Genomic DNA, 8,491 nt, shown 5'->3' with positions numbered 1-8,491 from the left:
TGGGAAACACTGCTATTTCGTATATTTTTATTATTTATACAGCACGAAAAGGATAGATTTAAAACAATTGTAAATGTCCGACCTCACTCGAGATATGCCTCTTCCTTATAATCTCTAATCTCTTAAATACGACTTATAATCTCTAAAAATAATACATTAATACTTAACGTGTAGAAATATTTCTTTCAAAATTTCTGGTCAATAGAATCAACAATATAGGTGAACACACGAACAGGTACAGTCGACCCCTCTATAACACTGTTGATTTTTCCGTTTTATATGAATTCCATGTTGTACGAGTCACTTAGATTTTACAAATACATGAGCCGTTCACAGTCCGGCACACGTATTTGTAAAAGCTAAGTGACTCGTACAACATGGAATTCATATAAAACGGAAAAATCAANTGCATTCATTTTCCATTGTAGGTATTTATACTGTACTTTTAAACTTAAATAAACGTCGGCCATTTTTAATCCAATATCCCGCATACTCTAACAGTGCGTATACCTCCTGTTGGGAAACACTGCTATTTCGTATATTTTTATTATTTATACAGCACGAAAAGGATAGATTTAAAACAATTGTAAATGTCCGACCTCACTCGAGATATGCCTCTTCCTTATAATCTCTAATCTCTTAAATACGACTTATAATCTCTAAAAATAATACATTAATACTTAACGTGTAGAAATATTTCTTTCAAAATTTCTGGTCAATAGAATCAACAATATAGGTGAACACACGAACAGGTACAGTCGACCCCTCTATAACACTGTTGATTTTTCCGTTTTATATGAATTCCATGTTGTACGAGTCACTTAGATTTTACAAATACATGAGCCGTTCACAGTCCGGCACACGTATTTGTAAAAGCTAAGTGACTCGTACAACATGGAATTCATATAAAACGGAAAAATCAAAATTGTTATAGGGGGTCGACTGTATATATAGAATTTTGTTTCTCCTTTTTTTCTGACTTTTTTGGGATTATGGAACCTTAAAGAATCGAGAAATGCAAAAAGCCCGAAGGGTTAAAACATTTGAACGATTACAATACTTTCTTTCTTTTCTATAACAGCCGGAAAAGTAAAATTGACGAGTAAAATGCAGGATATACGTCTGATATTCCATAATATATACTTTTATTATTCATATATATAACATTACTTTATTAGTATTGTATTATTTGTAGCAATGTAATGAATTCTGAAAAGTTTTTGTTAACGTAAATAGGCCAATTTTGAAATCTCGAACAATTAATTCTATATTATTTTCTGATTTAGCATATTCCATTTGAAATGAACGTACAATATATTAATTAAAATTAATAGAACACACCCAAATTCACGTCAAAAAATTTTCTATAACTTCCTGAAGCGATGAGAAATCGTCACACCCCACCCAAACCGACGTCATTTTGATGGTTTTTTTTTATGATTCAATTAAATAAATTCCATCAAATGCATCAATATGCTACAGTTGAATCATTCGTACTTTATGAACTGCAATTGAAATAAAGTTTAGCTGCATTTATTTAAGATTTTTTATATAAATAAATTCTACCTTGACACTTTACCTTGCCTAAGGAACAAACCTGGAAATTCGTAGAATTATATAAGGTCACTTATTAACGTCTTAACATAAGGTAGACAAAGGTAGGGGGGAACTTGTTCAAAATCGTGTCCATAGATTCATGTTTAATATGCTAAAGATAATGCTATATAATGGACATCTTTCAATAAAAATTTGATTTTAATTTTTAAATTTTTTTTTTCCTTCAACGTAAATAAGAATAAATAATATATTAATTTAATGTTACGTTGCGAGCGTATGTTAATTTTTAAAGATATTTGCATAATATATATCGAAAAAAATTAGTTTTAAAAATAAGTTACGACTAGAGTCATCAAAAATATATTTTTATGAAGGGTAATCTGAATTTTTAACGATAATTTAATTATATAGTTGTAGAAAATAATAAAAAATTTCTCGTTAAACTTCACTCTTATGCTTTTTCAATGTAATAAATTTCACAACATTACAATAAATATGATTTCTAATATGTAATTTTCATAAGTTTATCCAAACGCAACGCATTGGAAATACCAGTCGACCCCCTATAACACTGTTGATTATTCCGTTTTATATGAATTCCATGTTGTACGAGTCACTTAGATTTTACAAATACGTAAGCCGTTCACAGCCTGGCACACGTATTTGTAAAATCTAAGTGACTCGTACAACATGGAATTCATATAACACGGAATTATCAACAGTGTTATAGGGAGGTCGACTGGTATTAATAACAATATCGAGTTATATGCTATATTTACTGTAATATTAACCATTCTCGTATTCGCAATCAAAGATCAGCTAGAAGTTAACCAATAAGCATTCACGTACTAAAAGTAAAGTGAATGTTAATTGGATAACTTCTAACTCTTAATCCTTTATTTGTGTGTGTTAATTATAATCTTAATGTATCCTTTTCAAATTCTCAAAAACATCATTTTAATAATCAATAAATAGACGTCATTTAAAAAAAAGAACAAAGAACAATAAAAAGTATTGTATGGAAAAATTCAGAGAGGAAAAGTAAAAACTTTCATCAAGACCATGAATGACCTTCTGATCGATATTTTCAATGCCATTCTATCTCCCTCCACGTCTTTAGGCGAAAATATTGAGACGTTGTGGATCTGAAACGTGGCCAAGACACTTCATCCTTTCTCTGATCGCTGGCCAAAAACTGTCATTTATATGTTGTATCGAAGGACGTCAGCCACGTGCCATGTGACCTTGTTTGGCGCGTGCTGTCGATTAAAAGTAGATCAGCCGATGAATTTTTAATCATTTACATCGCGTGTTTTCATCCCGAATTCATGCTGTTGCAGCTGTTAACTTAACTATATCTATATCTATTACACCATTAGTTCTAATTACCGTAAAAGAAAGATTAGTATACTGACCGCCGTGTTTACTTTTTTATAATTTTTATTACAATAATAATAATAAAAAAAAATGTATGAAATATAAGGATCATTTTTCCTTCTTACGTTATTGAATTCATTCCAAAAAAAAAGAAAAAAAAATCCTGAAACGTTTAAGTGAAATCGTATCCTAAGTTCATAGAGTAATATTTTGAAAGAAGGGGCGTAGTCTAACGTGTCCTAATTTTAAATCTCTTGGGATTGAAAGTGTAACGATTTCTAAACAAGGAAAAGATAAAGTGATTCGTTCCACATATTTCTTTAAAATCCTTTTTAGCGTGACCCTTCCACCTACAATTATCCCGTATTGAACTCACGTTTATCACATTTGACCATTCTATGTTTTTATTATTTCCTTCATCTGTCGAGCATAATGAAGAAGATTTTTGTTTAATTTTAATATCACGCCCCCATTATTAAAAGATTATTGATGATTTTACTTAAAATTTTGTTTTAAATAAAATTCGTATAAGTATACAAAGTTAAAATCAAATCTTAGATAATAATTTACATCCCAAAATACAAGTCGATCCCCCTATAACACTGTTGATTTTTCCGTTTTATATGAATTCCATGTTATACGAGTCACTTAGATTTTACAAATACGTGTGCCGGGCTGTGAACAGCTCACGTATTTATAAAATTTAAGTGACTCGTACAACATGGAATTCGTATAAAACAAAAAAATCAACAGTGTTATAGGGGGGTCGACTGGTATAATTTATTGCTTTCAAATTTAAATTTTAGATCTAAATTAAATAGAAAAATCTTTCTAGTTATAAATTTTGATGCAATTGCGAAGTAAAACATCTGTTTCTGTTTGTAAGACAGGTGAAAATAAAATTAAGGAGACCAAATTTCATAAGATTGTGACAAGAATCTCGATTTATCCTCAACTTCCTATACAAAAACAATAGAAAGGAAAAATTCAACCTATGAAATTTTCTCATATAAAAGACATTGTATTACTTAAATGTTCTTAATGACTTGAATCTATTCTATTAAAAGTAACTAAAATGAAGTCCTTATATATATATTATAAAATATTTTATAATTCAAGTGAGATAGACCCTGACCTTCTGTCAAAGTCTTGGCAGTAACACCGTTAGGGAAGTCTGCCAGGAACTTCTAACAGCACGCAAGAAGCAGCACCCGGGGCTGTAACATCTGTTCTTTCCTTTTGACGTCGTCGATATAGTCTACTTCTTCGAAATAATCTTTGCAACAAACAAAACTAAATCGGAGGTCAAAATGCTAAATGAATACTTGATCTTTCTTCTTATTCATTTGTAAGAAACACCTTAATAATACAAATCCATATATTTCCTATGTCTTCGACTCTTTCTCTTTGGCTATCAACACTTAAGTATATATCTATAAACCACCATGTTTATTAAATTCAATCAAAAATTTATATAAATTATAGAAAAGCAAGACAAAAATGCATTGTATGCATGTACAATGAATGCATTAGAATTAATTTTAGAAAATTAAATTAAATTAAATAAATTAAACTGAATAGATTAAATAATAATAATAATAATAATAATAACTTCTATAATTAAATTTAACAGAATATTTGCAATTCTTTACATGTTAAAACTTTCATTTAATAGAAAGCCTAGAGTAAGCTTAACCTAAATAATAATAATTTAATAGGTTAAAACACCACATTTATATAGTAAAGAATTCTTATCAGGCTTATAGAATTAAAATAAAATAAACAAAGGTTATTGCACTAAGAGTATAAATTGTTAAACATTGATAGAAGTTATTCAAATTCCTTTAATACTGATTGTTCTGTCGCATTTAATATCTACTGTATAACAAACTTAATGTATTCTATCTCATACAGGTTATAAACAAAAACGATTTCATTGTGCTTCAGTTAATGATAGACATTATTCAGTTTCGAGAATACTAAACAACAACATAAATTAACATAAATATATTTTTAAAAAAACTTGTTNCATAAATTAACATAAATATATTTTTTAAAAATAAAACTTGTTCTATTGACATTACTTATAACAATCTTATAAAATTTTATAATATTGTTATAAGTAATAAATTTATTACAATCAGATACGTGTAATTCTCTGATTTAATTAAAGTTACACACATTAAATATCTTTACATAAATGGGACGTATTGAAGTGTCTTTCTTCCTCTTAAATAATGCAACAAATGTCATAGAGAATGTAAGATAAAATCTAAAAATAATGGCACCGATTCTGCTACGTGTTGCTATTGTTAAGTTTTTAAAATGTTCTCTCTCTCTCTCTCTCTCTTTTTTTATTTATATATATATCTTTTATATTTTATAAAATTTACTGTCGTAATATATCATTAGTCATCACTATTGTTCTTTAGTCCGAACCGAAATTTATAATTTGTTTCCTCGCCTTCAATATTTTGTTTTATAATAGTTTTCAAACCTGTTATTTAATAAAATAATTCCTAAGAAACATATTCTAAGGAAATATAATTTAAATTAATGATGAAAAGAATAATTTATAAGGAAAATAAATTTATTTATTTATTTTTTTTTTTGTAAAAGGAAAAAAAAAAAGTAAAATTACACAATGAAAATAATGGAGTTCGGTCTATAAATTTTGTAAAATGTTTAACGATTGTGTACATTAAGAGAAGAATACTGTTGTGTTAAACAAACTAACCTATCCTCGTAGAATCAATTAAGAAAATTGTAAATTAAAGTTTCGACTAAATAGTCTAGTAAAATTAGCTGGATAATTTAAAATAGGTTGTCTAATAGAGAATTACAGCAATAAAACTAGATTAAAATCACGAACTACATACAATCTTTGTAAAAGCATTGTTAAATGAGTCATTAAAATTTCTATTTACTGTTCTAGGCAATTCCTTTTCTGATCTGTAAAGAGTAAATGGAGAAGATATTAATAGATTTACTAAACTTCATTTGTTTTGAGTTAGTCAATTATCTAATTACTCTCCACATTATATTAAATTAAGTTTATATTTTTTCTGTATTAAAAAAATAATAATTAAATTTACGTAGCTCTTCTTACGTAGCTCTTACGTAGCTCTTATGTTTTCAGGAATGTTTGATACTTATATAATATAATAATATACGCTAATTAAGAACAATAAAAAATTATATTCGATCTATATACGGTATATATAATAGCAAATCTGTTTGTCTATCTGTTCTCTATACATTTCTAAACCGTTCACCAATCTGCACAAAAATTTTAATAGTTGTTCTCTAGGACCCTGAGGAAAACGTAGGCTATCATAAAATCTTGGCATCCCATCCCTGTTTTCATCCCCTTATTAATTCGTAAACCCTTTAACCTTTCAGTTACTCCGTAGGATCCTTCGAGAAATAAAGGCTACTATAAAGCCTGAATATCCTAATCTCTATGAGTTATCCCCTCGGCATTTCGTGATAAACATAACAATAGCGAGCCAACTTAACAAACTTTTAATATGGCTTTTATTCTAACGTTTACCTTAATTATTTTTCGCCAGGCCAGCTCCATATCTGCTAGTTTTTTAATAATTATGTTGAATAAAAATTAAAAAAAAAGAAATAAATAACCGTTGTTTTAACATCTATAACTGCATTTAATCAATGTTAAAGTCAATACTAAGGTGTTCAAATGTTAGTATTTATTATTACTCTTATTGTTATTGTAATAGATTTTTATCAATTTGTCCTACATTTGAGATCACTCGTATTATATGAATAAACAGAATAATATGGTTATTAATCTTAATAGATTTTTTAAATGAATATTTCCGACTCTTTTATGTATTGTTTATGTAATACTATTTAAAACAATTGTCATATTGTATGCAATGTGTTTTATCCTCTATTTTTTAGACTTAGGAACTGTCAAATAAAAGAAATTGGTATGAGTTAAATTGATATATATTATGTTATATTTTAAAATGTTTATTTAGACCAGCTATATTTCTTTTATTTTACTATAAAGGGAAATAAAATATAATTCTAGTTATTTTTCAATATCAGGAGGTATTATAAACATTAATCTCTATCTAGAATAATATATATTACTTATAATAAATGCATGAATACTATAAGATAATGCATGTATCAACTTGCCCTATTATTTATAATGCTATTTTGCCTAAAATATCAATTTTATATATATTTTCTCTATTAATAATTTAGTTTCAGTAGCATGAATAGACAAATAACTTTAGAAAGTTACTCTCAAATCTCAACTTAAAAAGAGATAAAATAATAAAATATTGTAGGTAAAAACAGTAGAAAATATTTTATACAAGTTTTATTTCTTTGTCAAACTATGAATAAGATTTACATCAAAGTAACTTTTTTTTATATATCTAAAAGAAAGAAAGAAATAGACAGTTGAAAGATTCACTTTCAACAAAATGTGAAAAAGAGAAAGTTGAAATAGAATTTAAAAAAGAAAAGATGTTTATATTATTATAAAAAAACACTTAAAAAACGTCGTTTGATAAGCAGGAACTTTCTTCGACTTAATTAATTCTCGAAGCATTAAAAAAATAATAATAATAATACAAAAATATATTTTCTTACCAAAAGTAATAAAAGATATCAAAGACGTTTTTTCGTAGATTTTTCAAATATCAATAAATCTAGATTATCTTTTCATGTTATTTTAACATGTTGTAAATACTATGTGAAGATAATAAGTTTTATAGCTGTAGTGTAAAAGCGTCAACAGATAAGAATTCTTTCTTAATGCAATCTGATGCCATTAGAAAACAGGATTACGTCTCACTCTAAATAACAAAGTCAAAGTGCATTGACGACTTTCTTTATATCAATTCTGCTTATTTTTGCTTCTCCTACTACTTACTGTTTGTATAAATTGAAATGCCAAGGATACTGATTTAAGATATTGTTTTTTTTTTAATGCTATGTTCGAAAAAAAAAAAATTCTTATCTGATGACACTTTTACAATTGTTATGCTTGTAATATTTTTAGGTTATAAGCGATAAAAATCGCTTATATATATAGCAGTTTTTAAATAATCTGATAGTAAGATATTCTTAACTCATCAAGGACATAATAGTCGTCATTGAAAATATTTACAAAATTTTCCTTATTATCTAGCAGTCTTTTTATATACTGTACAGTACATTTAATATCCTGAATACATAAAACATTATTTATTATTTTATTTTTTTATTTGAAAATCTAGTGGATAAGAGTAAAAATTATTGTGTTATTTAATTGTTAAGGAACTTAAAAAAATAAAAATAAAAAATATCATACAACATCTAAACAAATAATTTATTATAAATCATAAAAGAAAGTAAATATTTTTATCGAATAATATTTTAAAAAAGGAAAAACTTTTAACAATAAGATCCAAAGGAAGACGGAAGTTCTTTCAGGAATGTTATAAAGAGAACCGGAGCACCCAGTTTATATCGTGTTAAATCATCATATTTCATGATAATAAAGACACATTATTATGAGACAGGCTCGTGTCTA

This window comes from Centruroides sculpturatus, unplaced genomic scaffold (assembly GCF_000671375.1).
Source record: "Centruroides sculpturatus isolate CEXI.00-Female unplaced genomic scaffold, Cexi_2.0 scaffold1493, whole genome shotgun sequence".
NCBI lineage: Eukaryota > Metazoa > Arthropoda > Arachnida > Scorpiones > Buthidae > Centruroides > Centruroides sculpturatus.
This window is presented reverse-complemented; position numbering follows the sequence as displayed.